Source organism: Lepus europaeus, chromosome 3, assembly GCF_033115175.1.
Source record: "Lepus europaeus isolate LE1 chromosome 3, mLepTim1.pri, whole genome shotgun sequence".
Lineage (NCBI taxonomy): Eukaryota > Metazoa > Chordata > Mammalia > Lagomorpha > Leporidae > Lepus > Lepus europaeus.
This window is the reverse complement of record NC_084829.1, coordinates 26,424,049-26,443,032: the sequence shown is the minus strand read 5'-3', so window position 1 is coordinate 26,443,032 and position 18,984 is coordinate 26,424,049. Positions and strand designations below refer to the sequence as shown.

The window sequence follows — 18,984 nt, the reverse complement described above, 5'->3', positions numbered from 1 at the left end:
CCCCCTAACCCATTCCTTCAACAACATTAGATGTTCTGTATTTTCATTTGAGGCAACTGAGGCTCAGGGGCCAAGTCACAGGCCCACAATCTCAAAACTGGCAGATCCGCTTGCAAAATGTTAGTGAGAGGGGTCGGCACTGTGGAATACTGGGTAAAGCCACCACCTGCAGTGTCGGCATCCCATATGGGTGCCGGTTCGAGTCCCGGCTGCTCCTCTTCTGATCCAGCTCTCTGCTATGGCCTGGGAAAGCAGTGGAAGATGCCCCAAGTCCTTGCACCCCTGCACCCATGTGGGAGACCCAAAAGAAGCTCCTGGCTCCTGGTTTTGGATCGGCCCAGCTCTAGCTGCTGTGGCCATTTAGGGACTGAACCAGCAGATGGGAGACCTCTCTCTCTCTCTCTGCCTCTGCCTCTCTGTAACTCTGCCTTTCAAATAAATAAATCTTTTTAAAAAATGTTAGTGAGAAAGGTTCCACACCTTCCAGAAAGGCAGAGGGCTTTTCAGATAGGAGAGTATCTATAGATGCATCTTCCTGTGTACTGGGATGCCACGAGAACAGTGGTGAAGAGCACGGGCTGTGGATCCAGATTTCAGCAGCGCCGCTCACTAGTGCCTGCCCTAAGCGGCCTGTGCCTCAGTTTACCCATCTCTACAGATGGAAATCCTAATGGTATCTACTCACAGGGTCACTGGGAGGGTTGAATGAGTGCATATACATACAGCGCGCAGAACACGGTAAACAGGAAGAAGTGTTTCTTAGCCTTCAGAACACTCTACAGAGAACCCCTGAGTTTAGAGACAGACTCAGCTATTTCTGCCCTGGACAACCTTTGACAAGTGACCCAAGTTTCCACAGCTTTCCTTTCTTTTCATGGAAAAATGGGATACCAGCTGGCTGGTTTCCTTCCATGACTGTCACATGAAACAATCATGGAAGACAGGTATGTGAAAGTGCTGGAGACTAAACCATGCCAGGTAAACACCACCTACATGTGATTATCAATGTCCAGCCTCTCCAGCCCAAAGAGGTCATCTTGATTCCATCTCTCCTGCCCCAGAATTTAACAGTGAGCATGGGTTCCAAAGCCTTGACATTGAACTCCCTATAAGACTCAATCAAATGGAACTCTATTAATAAACTTCCTCCTTTTGCACACCCACCGTGAGAAGGTAATTGATGTTCATTGTGACCCTAAAGCACTCCCAGACTCTGAAGTATCTCCAGGGAAAGATTAAATTATGTTCAGCCTAGTTTATTATGAAGTCCATTTAATTATACTCAAATTCTTTGAAAATTGGTGACCTAGGAAATGCAGAAAGAGGAAGTCACAGGCTGTCTGGTAACTGGATACCTCTCTTCAGTGTCCCATCCTCAGTCACCTTCAGTCAGCGTCGACTGTGAAAGACACAGACCACTGGAGGCAGGAAACCTGGGAATCCTAGGCTCTAATTACACAAGTCGAAACACTTGCCCTGATGTAGTTCTCAAGGGCCACTAATGCGCAGAAATATTAGAGTCAAGGTCTCAACTATGGGGAAGCCCACATGTTTTAAACAGACTTTTTGTTTTCCTAAGAATGATTTAAATTTTTGAACAAGGAATAGCATATACGCAACAAAACGGATATACCATTGTTATTAATAGCCAAGAGCAGGAAAACAGGAGCAGCATAGCTCAGCGGATTAGCCACAGAGTGCCAGTTAGAGTCGCTTTCTGCCAGTGCACCTGAGGAGGCAGCAGACGATGGTCTAGTACTTAGGTCCCTGCCACCTATATGGAGGACTTGGAAGAGTTCCTGGCTCTATCGCTCTTCTTTCTTCTTCATTAGATGCTCTTAGCAAGACCACTCCACCAAGTAATTTAAACTGCCACAGACTCCTGGCGAGCTGGCCTCACTCACTTCGTCCTGTAAATAATGACCCCCCCCCCCATATTTTTCACTGTTTTTCTATAAACCACAAAGAGCATTCTTTACAATCAGCCACCACCTGCCTCAGGCTCTTAGGTGTCATGGCTCTCTGGAGGTTGTGGTGGGCAGGTCCCCAGACCAGGGTGGGATATGTTGGACCTTCTTGGGACCCAGTTCTCACATAATACTGTTTCCAGAACATGATCTGAGTTTCAAAGGTCACACTTACATTTTTTCTGAAAAGAACTTGGCCATGAATGCCCCAGGCCAAAGTGGGGAAGTGAGAAGAGCAAGGAATTAGAATTACTGTAAACAATTCAGCTTAGAGGGGCTGGAGCTGTGGCGCAGCAGGTTAATGCCCTGGCTTTAAGCGCTGGTATCCCATATGGGCTCCGGTTCTAGTCCCGGCTACTCCTCTTCTGATCCATCTCTCTGCTATGGCCTGGAAAAGCAGTAGAAGATGGCTTGTGCTTGGACTTCTGCCATTCACATGGGAGACTCAAATGGAGTTTCAGGTTCCTGGCTACAGCTTGGCCCCACCCTAGTCATTGTGGCCATCTGGGAAGTGATCAGCAGATGGAAGATCTCTCTTTTTCTTTTCCCTCTCTCTCTCTCCCTCTCTCCCTCTCTCCCTCTATCTCTGTAACTCTGCCTTCAAATAAACATATCTTTCTTAAAAAAAATAAGTTTATTTTGGTATAAAACAAAAAGACATCCACTTCACAAAGTTCATGGAAAGGTGCATTACAGAAAAACTATGCATGGATTTCCATAGTTTTTGCACCAAAATAAATTTTCCATGAACTTTTTGAAGTATCTCTTAAATGAAGCTCAAAGACATGAGAACCCAAAAAGTAGCTAAGAAAGACATCACAGCATAAAGAACTATGTCACCACGACTCTTCGGTATCAGTGTTGTAACTCCATAGAGGAGCTGGCGCTGTGGCCACTGCCTATGATGTCAGCATCCCATATGCATGCCAGTTTGAGCTCCGGCTGCTCCACTTCCAATCCAGCTCTCTGCTATGGCCTGGGAAAGCAGTAGAAGATGGCCCAAGTCTGGCTCCTAGCTTCGGATTGGCCCAGCTCCAGCTGTTGCAGCTACTTAAGGAGTGAACCAGCAGATGGAAGACCTTTTCTCTCTCTCTCTCTCTCTCTCTCCCTGACTCTCTGTAACTCTGCCTTTCAAATAAATAAATAAATCTTAAGAAAAAAATAACTTCATAGAAATGGCAGCATGTCGGCTGGTGCCATGGCTCACTTGGCAAATCTTCCGCCTGCAGCACCCGCACCCCAGGTTCTAGTCCCGGTTGGGGCACCAGATTCTGTCCCGGTTGCTCCTCTTCCAGTCCAGCTCTCTGCTGTGGCCCAAGAGGGCAGTGGAGGATGGAACAAGTGCTTGGGCCCTGCACCTGCATGGGAGACCAGGAGGAAGCACCTGGCTCCTGGCTTCAGATCGACAGATCGACGTAGTGTGCCAGCCATAACGGCCATTTGGGGAGTGAACCAACGGAAGGAAGACCTTTCTCTCTGTCTCTCTCTCTCTGTCTAACTCTGCCTGTCAAAAAAACAAACAAACAAAAATGGCAGCAGGTCTTCAAGAAAAACAACTAAATAATGTTCACATTGGACTCCATTTAGGAAGGGAGGAAACTTTATACCACTTTTTATAATGATTTCTGCCTGAAAATGTCGAGTTTTTTTTTTTTTTTTCTTTCTAACAATGTCAGCATTTGATAGGCTTAAATATTCTGGGTAAAAAGATGATCTGAAAGCAGTTAATTCTGGTAGTATACAAAGTTAAGTAAATCTTTGCTAGAGAAATGCGGAAGTAAGAACAAACACGAATAATCATTGAGAAACTCTTAAGAATTGTGGCTTTGCATTCTCTTTGCAGACATGAACGTCTGATGGAAAGAAATAAATGTCCTTGCTGATATACTGGTCAGTGGATACAACTTTCACACAGCCCCCTTGCTCGGGACAACTGAGAGAATTTTGAAGCCCCTCTCATTGGAATAGTGGCAAAAGGGTTTTCTGCCATTCTCATGTCCAAAAGATATTTCCTTTCTCCAAAAACTGAGAGAAGAGAAGAGTAGGGAAGCATGTGTGATCATGCGGTATTTGTCTCAAGCCTCTTCTCCCTAATATCCTTCCTATGGGAACAGAACAGTCCCATCAGTAAGAGTTGTAAGAAACTGTTTGAAAATTCTCTCTCATTCACCAACTTCACAATATCAAAGGGAGAACACCAGGCGCCCACACTGTGGTGCAGCAGGTTAAGCTGCCAACATGGGCATTCCATATCAGAGCACTGGTTCCAGCCCCGGCTGCTCCACTTCCAGTCCAGCTTCCTGCTAATGTGCCTGGGAAAGCAGCAGAAAATGGCCCAAGTCCTTGGGGTCCCTGCACCCACATGGGAGATGGAATGGAGTTGCGCAAACACCAAAGCCAATCATAGTGGCCCTAACACACCTGAAGGCTCATATTAAGGGAATTTCACTAAGATAAAATACATCAGTAAATTATGCTTTACATTAGACATTGGGAAAACTCCTCAGTGTATTATCATCATTAAGCATATTACCACGTATTAAAGACAAAAACATACTCAGTACAGTAAGTTCAATGTCACCAAACTCCTAGTCTCCACTTCTTCTTCTTTTTTTTTTTAAAGATTTATTTTATTTATTTGAAAGACAGAGTTACAGAGAGAGATAGAGACACAGAAAGAGAGGTCTTCCATCCACTGGTTCACTCCCCAGAGGGCTGCAATGGCTGGAGCTGCATCAATCCGAAGCCAGGAGCCAGGAGCTTCTTCTAGGTCTCCACGTGAGCACAGGAGCCCAAGGACTTGGGCCATCTTGTACTGCTTTCCCAGGCCATAGCAGAGAGCTGGATCAGAAGAGGAGCGGCCAGGACTAGAACCGGCACCCATATGGGATGCCAGCACTTCAGGCCAGGGCTTTAATCCGCTGCGCCACAGCGCAGGCCCCATGGAGTCTCCACCTCTTTAAGTATCTGTTTACTTTTCCACTCTTGGACTTGTCTCAGACCCTTCCCAGGATTTCTCTTCCCTTAAATCCCAGAGATGCTTTTAGAAATTTGTTCATTCATCTCTTTAATGGCCCTTCTCTCTCTCCCTCTCTCTCTCTCTTTTTTTTTTGGGGGGGGGGGTACTAAAAGCTCTTTAGGATTGTTCTTAGCTTCTTTCCAGTTAAATTTTCTCCTATTTTTTTTTTCTGCTTTGCTGGTGCTCACTGCAAAGCAACGTCTATTTTTTTCCCCTTTTCTAAGATTCCTTTTTTTTCCTGTTTTCCCCCCGAAGTTGCCAACTTCCTCTCAAATCTCTCACTAATGGGACAACACTCTCACTGGGCTTCAGCCCCAGATGTTTTACATTTGTTCATTCGGTGCTGCTCCCTCTAGCTCAGTGGCCAACCTGCCTTTCCTAAGAGGCCAGACATTTCCGAACAGTTTAAACACTTCTAACAAAGCCAAACACGGATTAAACAACACTAAATAAATAAGTCTCTTCCCAACGTCGTCCTTCAAATAAATAACTGAGTCCCGATAAACAATGGCACAAGGGTGCTATTCTCACCCACACAAGGCCACACAGCATCTCTGCCTGGGCCTAGGCAGGGGCAGGCTCTGCCCCAAAGATCAGAATGAGGTCCCTTCCTGGTGTCTCCCCCCACCCCAATGCTTTCCTGCTCCTAGGAGCACCCAGAGGGAGCATCTGTCCACAGGACAGATAGAGGTGACAGGACAGAAACAATCAAAAAGAGTGACAATAAATGCCACCGTTCAGCATTCTCAACCTGCATTGCAAATTAATTATGTCCCTTAGCTTACATCTGAGCAGCCCCTGAAGAATCTTCAGGTTCAAACACATCACCCTATGGTTAGTGTCCATAGTTGGTGGTGACTTCACAGCCCTGTACTGCTTTAGCATGTGAGGAGGCTGAAAGGAATGTCCTTGGGAGCTGCCCCTAGTACCAGCCACTCCCTACCCCTCCCACTCCTACTCCCAACTCCTGCCAGGTGACGCTTTTCTCAAACAAGTAAACCTTTTGCTGCCGTGGATTCAGACACCTAAACAGCCAAGGCGCACTTGCAAGGAGCAGGCTCCATTCAACTCTGACAAGGCGGCTTCCAAAAGTTCCTGGGAACTGTGGATTAGGACAAGACAAAACATTTGGCAACAAATAAACATACTCTTTTTTAAACAATTTGCTCACTTACTGATTTATTTTATTTGAAAGAGACAAACAGACAGATGTCCCACACATTCGGTTCACTCCCCAAATGCCTGCAACAGCCAGAGCTGGCCAGTCGCAAGCCAGGAGCAGGGGACTCAATCCGGGTTTCCTACCAACTACTTGAGCCATCACTTCCTACCTCCCAAGGTTCACATCAGCAAGAAGATGGAACTGGAAGCACAGACAGGACTCAAACCCAGGCCCCCCAAATCTGGGATGCCAGCATCCCAAGCAGCCAGTTAACTGCTATGCCTGACCCTAAACTGACATACTTTTCAATTCCATTTTTCCACCAGCTTTTCTGGAGTACCCTCAAATATAGGCACTTTCCATATCATATGGTAATGATTATATTTAATTTAGAACTTCTTCTTCATTAAGAATGAAAACTAACTTGAATTATTAAATAAAAAAAAATCATCTCAATAATAAAAACAGATCCTAAATTAAACCATGAAACTTATGTCTAATGAGGAAAAAGCATCGAAATGGGAGTCCGGGCAGCTGGTTTTCAGCTTTGGCTGCCAGACAAACAAGCTATATGTTCTAGGGTTGCTCATTTAACTTCAAAACGCCTGAGACTTTGCATCTATAGAACCAGATTAGGTTAGGCTCTTTCACCTCTAAAATTCCAATTCCATGACTGTCCCCCCAGTACAATAAAATAAAGGGTGCTTTCCATTAACCCACTTTTTTTCAATGCAGAATGAAATGTCTTTAAAACAATCTAAACAATATCAAACAAATATAACTAGAAAAGAATTGTTTTACATTTACAACACAAACTATGTCCAGAGGTGACTATTTGTTCTCCATTTCCAGAAAGAGTCTTATTCATGTTTGTTGCTCAATGTTCACTTTTCTGCTGGCTAGACAAGAAACAAACATGTGGACTGGTATTGTGGTACAAGTGAGCCAAACTGCAGCCTGTAATGTCAGCATCCCATATCCAAGCACCAGTTCCACTCCAGCTCCCTGCTAATGCACCTGGGAAAGCAGCTTGGGCCCCTGCACCTACGTGGGAGACCCAGGAAGAGTTCCAGTCTCCTGGCTTTGGACTGGCCATTGTGGCCATTTGGGGGAGTAAACTAGTAGATAGAAGATCGATATCTCTCTCTGTGTGTGTGTGTGTCCCCTTCAAATAAATATATATTTGAAAAATGAAATTTAAAGAAAACCAGTGTGTGCCCGTAGAAGTTCATCTGCACCTGCCAACTGATTATCCTGAAGAGTTCAGTAACTGGCAGAAACATTTGCCGTGAGCCCTGCTACGCTGCATTTGAAAAGCCAAAAAAAAAAAAAAAAAAAAAAAACCAGCTCAGAAGGAAGCCAGCAAAATCTGTCATCCACCTAAAATGGTTACCAATTTCAAGCTAATCTCAGAATCGGTGACCTCATCACCCAGTTTTACAAATGGAGTAACAATTTCCTTTGTCGCTTACTACTGAAATGACACAAATAAAAAGGGAAGTGGCCCGCTGAAGGTTAGCACCAGGTGAGGACGCAAAGCGGAAGGAGTGCGGTGTCTAACTGAATTCAGAGGTGGCTCCTGTGCCTTCCCGGGAGCCCTCGGACTCAGAAGACTGGAGCTTTGTTTCAGCGTTTGTTTATTCACAGTTTTACCTTTGACTGAGCGGAGTGAGGTCGGACAGCTGTTTGTGGCTCTCTCTCGTGCAGTAGAGAAAATTCTAAGGCACAATGAGACTTCCAGGGAGAGCTTAACCAGGCGGCACTGCAGGGGCCAGCAGAGCAGATACTGAAAGGTGACAAGAAGGAAAGAGGCACTTGTTTGTGTGAACACAAACCTCACCAACTTCCTCTGACTTCCCCAAAAGAAATGCATGAGCTTGAATAAGAATCGGCTTTGTCCCTCAGAAGAAAAACACTCAACTTCAGTATTCAAGATGGGGGCCCACCTCCTGGACCAAATAGATTTTACCCACCCATGTTAAAAAAGAAAAAAAAAAAGTAAATTTCCCAATAGGAAGCAACACAGTTCAGAATTTAAAAAATGAAATTCTTAATCCGCTCAGGATGAAACACATTACTGAACCTAAACGGAAGGACACCTAGGATGATTGCTGAATGAAAAGAAAAGCTATTGCGAGTCACAAAGTAAATACTATTAAGCCACGGCAGCTGACTCCAGAGTCCCCCTCTCCTCTGCAATGACATTTTTATGAAACACATGGAGTAGGCGGGTCATGCTTTCCAGCAAAGAAACTTTTAGGCGGCGCTTCCCTCCCTAGACAAATCCTGCAGTCTCCCAGGACTCGCCCCCTGCGGCTGCCTGGCACTGGGCTAGCAGGCAGTCAGGACTGGCTCCTAGGAGCAGGTGCTCAACCCTTGAAGGGGGGTGGAGAGGGGGGCAGCAAGCACTGGGCCATGGACCTGGGCGCTTCAACAACACGATTCTGTTGAGATCAAAAGAGAAGCTTATTCGGGTACAAAGAATTTCAAATTCCATGCACTGTTTTTTTTTTCTCCTTAATATGCATTTTTCCATACTTTTGGAAGAGCTCAGTACTTCTCTGCATGCAGGGGGTGCAGGCAAGACAGCCCAGTCCCTGTCCTGCTTCTGTAGGTCTGATAGTTCTGCTGGGGACACTTCTGGCCAGGGCTCTGGACTCCCTCCCCACATCCATGCCTGCCTCCTGGATCAAAGGAAGGAGGGGAAGGCAGGCAAGTGTCCCAACCTTACCAGGAGGGCAGATCATCCGGGGTGCAGCAGGAGTCCCAGAGATACCAGCAGGAGTCCTGGCCACTGTGCAGAGCTGCACAAAACTAGTCCGGCCCCTTTCTCTGCTGTGGTTGCCATGGTCGACCTAAACAATATCCCCAGGCTTACAGGAGTGTCCTGCAGTTTCCTGACCACCATCCACAGACCTCCCACCGTGGGCAGGAGGGGCGGGAGAACTGGGCAGTGTGCGGCAAGGGGTCCTAACCAGCTCGTGGGCCTGCGGTGGAACGTGGGAAGCTGTTTCCAGCAGCAAGCCTCTGCGGCATGAGTTTTCCACTCGTTTTTCTAAGTGGAAAACAGATCTCACAAAAGAAAAGGAACTGGCAAAACCTCCACTCAGGAACAAGACTGTCGCCTTTCAGCGTTCATTTTTCTATCATCAGCAAAGCAAAGGGGAGAAAAGCACACTCCAGCAACAATATCCTGGCCACCCTGACATCTGAGCAGAGGCGAGACTTGGGAGTGGGTGGCCATGGCAGAGTTGAGAAACACGTTCTGGGAATGGCACAATGCGGTGATGTTCTTGTTTAAAACAAATTCCTGCTGGAAGACGCCATTTAAAAAAAATCCAGACACAGAAATCACACGAAGAAAAAAAAAAAGAGAGAAAGAGAAAGACAGAGAAAGATTATCCCAAAAATAAACCACCGAAGAATTTTTTAGAACATGTTTTGAAACTAACGACAGAGAAACTTAGGGAATGGACCCAGGACGGAGCCTGGACTCCAGGCCCAGCGTGGCCACTGACCAGCTGAGCAGGCCAATGTCCTTTTGGCCACTTCGTCCTTCATCTGAAAGTGGGAAGGGGAGCAGAATGGAGTGAAGCACCTTTAAATCCCCCTAAACTCCAAAATTCTCTTAAGTTGTGCTTTGACCAAAGCCTTATGAATGAGAGAAAAGACTCACATCTTAATTCTAACAGTGGCTGTGCAGGGCAGCCAATGAAGGGTGATATTCCCTCTCTGTGCTCACTTTGGGAGACTGGTCCTACAACGACAAGTACATCTGGAGGGTGGTGACAGAACATGTGAGTGCATCTAAGGCTACCGAGACAGACACTTAAAAATGCTAAGGATGGTAAATCTTACACTCTATCTCTTTTGCCACGGTGAAAGAAGCTGAATCTCCTAATATATATCATTATTATATGCTATGTATAATATAGGGAAGAAATCATTGTGATTCATCACAGTGAATGGATATTTTAGAGGTGCACAGTTGAGTCAAAAATTTAAAAAAAAAAATGGAAGTGAGTTTTCAGTTTCTCTCTACTGTAGTTTGGTCTCCGGGGTGTGCTGAGTGTGAGTAGGAGAGAGAGGGCACATTGACTACAGTTCCTTAACTAGACCTGTCTGGCTTTCCTGGTCCCCACAAACCCTGGCTCGCATCCCGCAGCACCAGCCAAGTGTTACAAATGACTACACAAAGGTCCTGTGAAGCCTACCTCTTGAGAATCCGTACAAACCAAAATCTCAAGCGCTTACTTGCCTAGGGCCTGCTAGAATTCGAGGTGTTGCTTCTTCTTAAAGACTAAAAACCACACGCTCTGGGCTGATGAAAGTAAACGTCCTTTCAACACATCTCTCCTCCGGCACCCGAAACCCTCGTGAGCAGGCAGTGCTTTCCACACTGCCTTCAGTCGGCTCTGCACTTTCTGCTTCTTCTTTCAAGCCACGGTGCAAAGTGTGATTCTGCACCTGGGGTGCAAGGATCCCCTGCAGTGAGCCTTTAGCAGGAGCTACCGGAGTCCCAGGGTGTCCCTCCAGAGCCCTGCCTCGCCAAATCAGAGCTGAAGTCCTCCATTTCTCCCTGACCACTTTGAACAAGAAGTCTCCAAGTTCGCCTCACAGGCTGAGTCATTTCCAAACTTGTGCACGAACACATGCCTAAGAACGTCTCTGCTCTGCTGAGGGGGAGGGAGGCACAGTGAAAGCAAGCACAGAGTGAATCAAGAGCCCTCATCTTGGGAAGCTCCCCAGCGCTCTCTTCTCTCCTCCGTAAGCAGAGATCAGACCGAGTGATCCTAGAGTTTCTCCCAGCTGGAGCACCCTTGGAGTCTGTGTGTAGGAATACGATGTAACTGCCCACAGCAATTCACATAGCAAGCTCAGGCTGAGCCAGAGGGAAAGGCAGGGGACCACCGGCCTGTGGGTACTGAAATCAATGGAGTGGATTCCCAGCCACCCTAAAGCAACGAACAATGCTTTGGCCACCACCCAGGAGGCTCTGGGGAGAGATACAGAAGGAAATCTGGGTCTCAGACAGGCAAGTTAATGGACAAAGAGCAAAACTGAATCAGAACAGGACAAAATCAAGCAGCTGAACATCCAGTCCAATTCCTTCACTGGACAGCTAAGCTACAGAGGCTGCTCCTGAGAAACAGACCAATCTATGCAGGTACAAGTGGGACACCTGTCCTTGGGGACCACACGCAGTTGTCCTCCTGGGATCCCCATCACACTGAGTGGTGTCACCCAGATACCCAAGCCAGAAACTCTTCCCTCCCCTCCCTTCTCAGGTCTCATCAGCCACCAAGTCCCCCAGATCCTTCCTCAGGAGCACCTCTCCAGTCTCCCCATTTGTTCCACTCCGTCACTGACACTGCCACCCCAATCTTCGTGGGGGCAAGGCGGGGAGGGGTGTCCCATCACGGTGACCCATGGTTAACATGCAGCAGCTGCCCACAGCTGTTGAATGAACATTCTTCACTCCTTTCTCATCTGGATCTCTTTCTCTTTTTTAAGATTTTATTTATTTATTTGAGAGAGAGAGAGTTATAGACAGTGAGAGGGAGAGACAGAGAAAGGTCTTCCTTCCGTTGGTTCACTCCCCAAATGGCTGCTATGGCAGGAACTGCACCGATCTGAAGCCAGAAGCCAGGTGCTTCCTCCCGGTCTTCCAAATGGGTACAGAGGCCCAAGGACTTGGGCCATCTTCTACTGTTTTTCCAGGCCACAGCAGAGAGCTGGATTGGAAGAGGCACAGCCAGGACTCGAACCGGTGCCGATATTGGATGCCAGCACCGCAGATGAAGGATTAACCTACTGTGCCATGGTGCCGGCCCCTATTTCTTTCCTTTTTTTTTAAGATTCATTTATTTTAAGATTTATTTATTTATTTATAACTCTGGCAGAGTGAGAGAGAGAGAGAGAGAGATCTTCCATCCACTGGTTCACTCCCCAAATGGCTGCAACAACCAGGGTTGAACTGGCAACTTCATCAGGGTCTCCCATGTGGGTGGCAGGGCCCCAAGCACTTAGGCCACCTTCTGTTGTTTTCCCAGGCACATTAGCAGGGAGCTGGACAAGAAGGGGAGCAGCCAGATCTCAAACCAGTGCCCATAAGGGTTGCTGGTGTCACAGGCGGTGGCTTCACCTGCAAAGCCACAGCGCTAGCCCCTCTCACTTGGATTTCTCTTTCTTTCTTTCTTTCTCTCTTTCTTTCTTCCTTCCTTCCTTCCTTCCTTCCTTCCTTCCTTCCTTCCTTCCTTTCTTTCTTTCTTGACAGGCAGAGTGGACAGTGAGAGAGAGAGAGACAGAGAGAAAGGTCTTCCTTTTTGCCGTTGGCTCACCCTCCAATGGCCGCTGCGGCCGGCGCACCGCGCTGATCCGAAGCCAGGAGCCAGGTGCTTCTCCTGGTCTCCCATGGGGTGCAGGGCCCAAGCACTTGGGCCATCCTCCACTGCCTTCCCGGGCCATAGCAGAGAGCTGGCCTGGAAGAGGGGCAACTGGGACAGAATCCGGCACCCCGACCGGGACTAGAACCCGGTGTGCCGGTGCCGCTAGGCGGAGGATTAGCCTGTTGAGCCACGGCGCCGACCCCCGGATTTCTACTGCTCTTTGCTCTCTGGCCTCCCTGCCCATCACCTGGTCCCTTATCATGCCAACTGCACAGTGCTAGTATTAGAACACATGCCCAGCTGTAAGTCCTTCAACGCATCTGTACTGCATGCCAGATAAAACCCAGACCCCTTGATTTTGCACACGAGGTCCCTCTTGATGGAGTCCTGAGTGTCCCAGCACTGCCAGGCCAGCGGTACTCAGAGGCCCAGTGTTCCTTCAGCCCATCCATGTGCCACCTCGCATGTCTGTCTTTGTCTACACACGCTGTCCAGATGACTTGGCACATGCTGCTCAGAACTATCCCTCACTCTGCAAAGATGACTTTGAAGCACATGTGTTCTAAAAGTGTATTCTGCACCCCCTACCTTGTACCCCTTCAATCTGATCTAAGTACCACACCCTGCACGACAGCAGGGTCTGTTTTCTGCTCCCTACTTCACGTCAAAAACCATGTCCTGTCTAGCGCCTGATCCCCAGCCCCTACAGTCACACTTGGCATACAACAGCCATTGAAGAAATAATTGTTGAATTAATACCGAATAGAGGGGCTGGCGCTGTGGCGTAATGGGTAAAGCCACCGCTTGCAGTGCTGGCATCCCATATGGGCGCCGGTTTGAGTCCTGGCTGTTCCACTTCCGATCCAGCTCTCTGCTATGGCCTGAGAGAGCAGTAGAAGATGGCCCAAATTCTTGGGCCCCTGTACCCGCGTGGGAGACCTAGAAGAGGCTCTTGGCTTTTGGCTTTGGATTGGCGCAGCTCCAGCCATCGTGGCCAAATAGAGAGTGAACCAGTGGATGGAAGACACCTCTCTCTCTCTCTCTCTCTCTCTCTCTCTCTTTCTCTCTGCCTCTCCTTCTCTCAGAAAAACTCTTTCAAATAAATAAATAAATCTTTAAAAAAAAATACCAAATGGAGAGAGAGTGGAAAGACATCAGAGTTATGGGCTTTTACCTTTTATTTAAAGTTAAATAAAACAGTCAGAACCGGGACAGAAATTCAAGCCTCGTAGCTTTCTCAGCTGCACCCCCTTCCTCCGAAGCTAGCCTGTAAATGTTTTTCAAGGTTCTCTAACCTTCCTCACAGTATCACTACCTCTAGGAGAACAACTCTCCCCCATCTGCCTCCTTTGAGCCCCAGACTTGTAAATCCAATGATCTCTCACCTAGAGGCCTCTTTGGCGACTCAGATTCAATAGTCACCCAGAGTCTCCCTATGCCCATCAGGCAGTCACCTGAGGCAGACACGGGGAAGACAGTGTCTGAAGTTTAGGAATGACCGTTTCTACACTAGGATACACATCACGCATTACTTCATTTAACCCTGCCAACAAAACCCTGATAAGAAGCCACGAAGGGAGCAGACTAGGGTAAAATTAAAAAAAAAAAAAAAAAAAGGTTGTTTAATTATCTGGATAAATTTGTCACCGATGTTTAACACAGCAACTTCTCTTTGTCTCGTATTCTTCCAATGCTGCCCCTGTCCTTCTACTGGGACTGTCCCTGGTCTAATCTGGGCCCTTCCAGGTCTCCTGGGTCACTGCCATAGACCCACAGGAGGTCTCCCTGTCTCCACTGTCACCCCCATCCCTCCCTTCCTCCACTCTGTCCAGAGAATGAACTTTCTGCAAGTCCCAGCTGGCTCCAACAAGGTGGGAGAGTTGCTGGCAGGAGGATGATGCGCCTGAGGGCAGGGCCCTTTCACTCCCATACACCTGTTGGGAAACTCCCGGGAGGGGAGAAATGGCTAAGTCTCAGCAGGGGAATTCTAGGGAAAATAGCAGAGAAAGGAGACTTCTAATGGCTGTAAGCCAGCAAACAATAAGGTTACTGATGAGTCCTAGACAGGAAGCTGCGTTTATTTCCAGGTTTGTGTTAAGATAAAAGGTAAGGAATATAGAATAAGATAAAATATGTTCTTTTAAGATCAGTATGAGACAATCTATCCAAAGGAAAGAAGAAAAAAAAAGAATTGGCAAGTAAGAAACATTAAATAAGACTAAAAAGGTCTAATAAAAACAGTAGATGTAATTAGGTATGAAGTCACTAGTCAAATAAGAGAGACTAGGACCAAATTAAAATTATGCATAATATGTAGGGCTGAAAAACAGTGACCCATTTAAAGTGAAAGTATACAATCAAGTAGAAAATAACAGATTTTTTAAAAGTGTATACAAACAAAAATAAAAGCAAAATTCATGACAGCAAATGGAATACAGGGATCATGAATGACCAAGAGGAACATTCTATCATGGCCAAGAATAAAGGCTAAAAATGCTTTTGTGGCCATGAATATATATGCTGCTAACACAAGGGCCTAAAAACACTTTAAAGTAACAACTCTGGAGAAAATCAGATCAATCAAAAATGTAGTTAGCAATCAAGACAAAAAGGAAAGCTCACAAATTCCCCCATATGTCTGGTAATTAAAATACTTACTTCTAAATAACTCCTGCAGGAAATGAAATGAAAATTGCAAGCTACCGTGTTAAGTAACAACAAAAGCATATGCGGTGCTGCTGAAACCCAAGGCTTCATTGCAGGTTCCTGACTAAAGTCTACACAGCCTTAGGTGGGGTGGCCGTCTTGATAAAAGAAGACCCCCAGATAAGAATTAGCAGAGGTAAAGGGCCCCTTCAAACTAATTAAAGGGTATCATTAGCAATATATACACTAATAACAGTAACGAGTAAACTTCTCAAATCAATTACATCCAAACTAAAGACGAGTGAAAGATCCATGAAAAGTTTAAAAATAATTGATTAGCTCCTCGCAAAGGTAATCACAAAAACAGGAAAATTAAATCACCACCATGAGAAACAGAAAAGGAGATATCATTATAGACCCTACAGATACCAAACAGATAATAAGTAAATATTGTAAGCAACTTTATGTCAATGAATTTGATGACTTAGGTGAAATGAACAGTTGCTTGAAAAGTGAAAAACATAATTCACAAAAACACGAACAAGAATAAACAGAAAGTGTTCATAGTTGGGTATTTGCTAAGAAACAGAATCCATTATCAAAACCCTTGGCACAGTGGAGACATAGACATTGTGTACCCTGATTATGGTGGCAGAAATGCAATTCCAAATAGACACATGAGTCTGTTTACATATTTACAGGAGGTGATAACTGAACGAACCAAGGCCCTCAGCAACCAGGCGATCAACCAAATGCTGCTACAAGGATATCCTCAGCTCCCCACCCAGGAGACAGCGGCTTGAGACATCGCCCCATGCCAGCAGAGAGTATCTCGTCACTCCATTCAGCAGGAAGTAGCTCTAAAGACAGATCATCCCTCTACCCCTCCTGGACTTTTTGAGGCTAATATAATCCCATACAACTCCTGCTTCATAAAAAACAAAAGGCCAGAATGTAAGTAAAATGGCACAGTCTTATCTATGGCACAGTCGTATCTATGGTGTGATCTACACCCCAATACCATCCTAGGCTCTGGCCCCCGCCACATGGCTGGAAGACAGGTGGTCACATGGCCCAGTCACCGGTGTCAGCTCCACCCCCATCCTAATGGGATTCACTGCTCCTACTTTCTTGCCCGCCCCCTGGCAAAGGTGGCTCTCTTTCTCTCTGTCTCCTGATCTCTGTCCCTTGGCCTCTCTCTGGATCTCTCTCCTACACTCTTCTACACTCTCCTTCTCCCTCTTTTCCCTCTTCGCCCCTTCTCTCTGGTCTGCCAGGTTTCCCCCAATAAGTCCTTTCCCTTAAAAAAAAAAATACACACATGTGTTCAGACTCTCAGAACTGCACACCAAAAACAGGATGTTTCTTCTTTTTTTAAGATTTATTTTTATTTTATTTGAAAGGCAGAATTACAGAGGAAGAAGAGAGATATTCCATCTGCTTTTTCACTAAAAATGACCACAATGGCTACAATTGGGTCAGGCTGAAGCCAGGAGCCAGAGCTTCTTTGGGGTCTCCCATGTGGGTGCAGGGGCCCAAGCACTTGGGTCGTCCTCCACTGCTTTCCCAGGTGCATTAGCAGGGAGCTGGATTGGAAGTGGAGAGGCCAGGTCTCAAACCAGCACCCACATGGCAAGCTGGTGTTGCGGGCAGCAGTTTAACCCACTATGCCACAATACTGACCCCAGGACGTTTTCTTCTATGATAACTTTTTTAAAAAGTTTCAAGTAAGAAACCCATTAGAACCTTCACACACAATAAATTCCAGGCCCAAATGGTTTCACTGTTAAATGCCATCAATTATTTTAAAATAAAACCAATCTTATGCAAATTCTTTCATAAATTAGTGAAAATATGAACACTTCACCAACACATTTGTAAGCCAAACATCAACACCAAAACCTAAGATGTACTATACAATAAAAGAAAATACAAATATTCTTAGTAGACATAGTTGCAAAAATGTTTAACAAAGTATTAGCACAGCTATTCCAGCAAGAGAAGAATTCATAATCAACACGTGGATTTTTAAAAAATATTTTGATTGTGGTAAAATACATCTAACATAAAATTTACCATCTTAACCATTTTTCAGTGTGCAGTTCAATGGTATGAAATATATCCATAATGTTGTACAATTATCACCACCATTCATCTCCAAACTTTTTTATTTTTTTGCAAAACTGAAATCCATTTCCATTAAACGACAACTCTCCATTCTCTCTTACCTAGAGTCCCTGACAACACCATTCTACCCTTTCTCTATGATTTTGACTCCTCTAACTCTCCCATATAAATGAAGTCATCAAGTATTTGTCTTTTAGTGATGGAGTTATTTCATTTAGCTTAATATTCGCCTACATCACAGTGTGTGTGTCAGAATTGCCTTTCTTTTTAAGGGTGAAAAATAATTTATGAATATCTCTTACTTTGCTTACTTACTCATCTGTCAGTGGATACCTGGGTTGATTCCATAGTTTAGCTATTGTGGATGATATTATTTTAAACATGGGGTACAACTCTCTCTCCAAGACTCTGCTTTCAAGTCTCTTATGGTATATGTGCACAAGTGAAATTGCTAGATCATAAGGTAATACTACTTTTAATTTTTTGAGAAATCACCATACTTTTTTCCATGGTGGTTGCACCATTCACACATCCACTAGCAGTGCATGATGGCTTCAATTTCTCTACATGCTTGCCAACACTTAACTATTTTCAGGGTTTTTTTGGTTTTTTGTTGTTGTTTGTTTGTTTTTATAGTAGCCATCATAAACAGTATGAGCTAACGATAACTTATTTTATCCCAGGAACTGAAGGCTGATTTAATATTTAAAATCATCAGTGTCATACCTCACATAAAGCAGAAAAACCATATGATATCGTACTAGCAGCAGAAAAGAAGTGCAAAAATTTAGTGCCCATTTCTGATAAAAACCAACGGAATATCACAGAAAATTAGGAATGGAAGGAAGGTTCCCCAATCTAATAAATGGCAGTTATGAAACTTCTTTTTTATTTATTTTTTTATTTTTGACAGGCAGAGTGGACAGTGAGAGAGAGAGACAGAGAGAAAAGTCTTCCTTTGCCGTTGGTTCACCCTCCAATGGCCACTGTGGCCGGCGCACCGCGCTGATCCGAAGCCAGGAGCCAGGTGCTTCTCCTGGTCTCCCATGGGGTGCAGGGCCCAAGCACTTGGGCCATCCTCCACTGCACTCCCGAGCCACAGCAGAGAGCTGGCCTGGAAGAGGGGCAACAGGGACAGAATCCGGCGCCCCGACCGGGACTAGAACCTGGTTTGCCGGTGCCGCAAGGCGGAGGACTAGCCTGTTGAGCCACGGCGCCGGCCGGCAGTTGTGAAACTTCTAATGGCGAAACAGTAAAAGCTTTCCCCTTGGTTAGGAACAAGGCATGCTTATATATACCTTCCTCTCTTGTATCCAGCAGTTTTCTGAAGCTCCTACATGTGGTAGGGAAAGAAAATAAATAAAAAGCAAAAAGATCAGAAAGTAATAAGTCTTTATTTTCATGCAACATGATTGTTTATGTAGAAGACCACAGGGAATCTGTCAAAAACATCAGATCTGGGGGCAAGTGCTTGGCCCAACAGTCAAGCAGCCTATGGCCATCATCACAGTGCCTGGGGTCAACTCCTTCTGGCTCCTGACTCCAGCTTTCTGCTAATGTGCACCCTGGGAAGCCCTGGTTCACAGCTAAGCAGCTAATGCCCTGCCACCTCTGTGGGGGGTCTGACTGACTTCCTGTTTCCCGGCTTTGGAGCCCTGGCCATTGAAGGCACTG

At 45.8% G+C, this 18,984-nt stretch overlaps 1 protein-coding gene across 5 annotated transcripts in view; it reads right to left on the bottom strand.

Moving 5' to 3' along the window:
• ATXN1 (ataxin 1) overlaps nucleotides 1-18,984 on the bottom strand; it is a 453,250-nt gene that overhangs the window by 376,461 nt on the left and 57,805 nt on the right. For 2 of the 5 annotated variants that reach the window (XM_062185423.1, XM_062185432.1), the window contains one exon: nucleotides 7,802-7,934. The exons of the other annotated variants lie outside the window; for them this stretch is intronic. The gene's annotated coding sequence lies outside the window, so the exon portion shown is untranslated. The remainder of the gene's footprint in view (nucleotides 1-7,801; nucleotides 7,935-18,984) is intronic. 5 annotated transcript variants of the gene reach the window in all.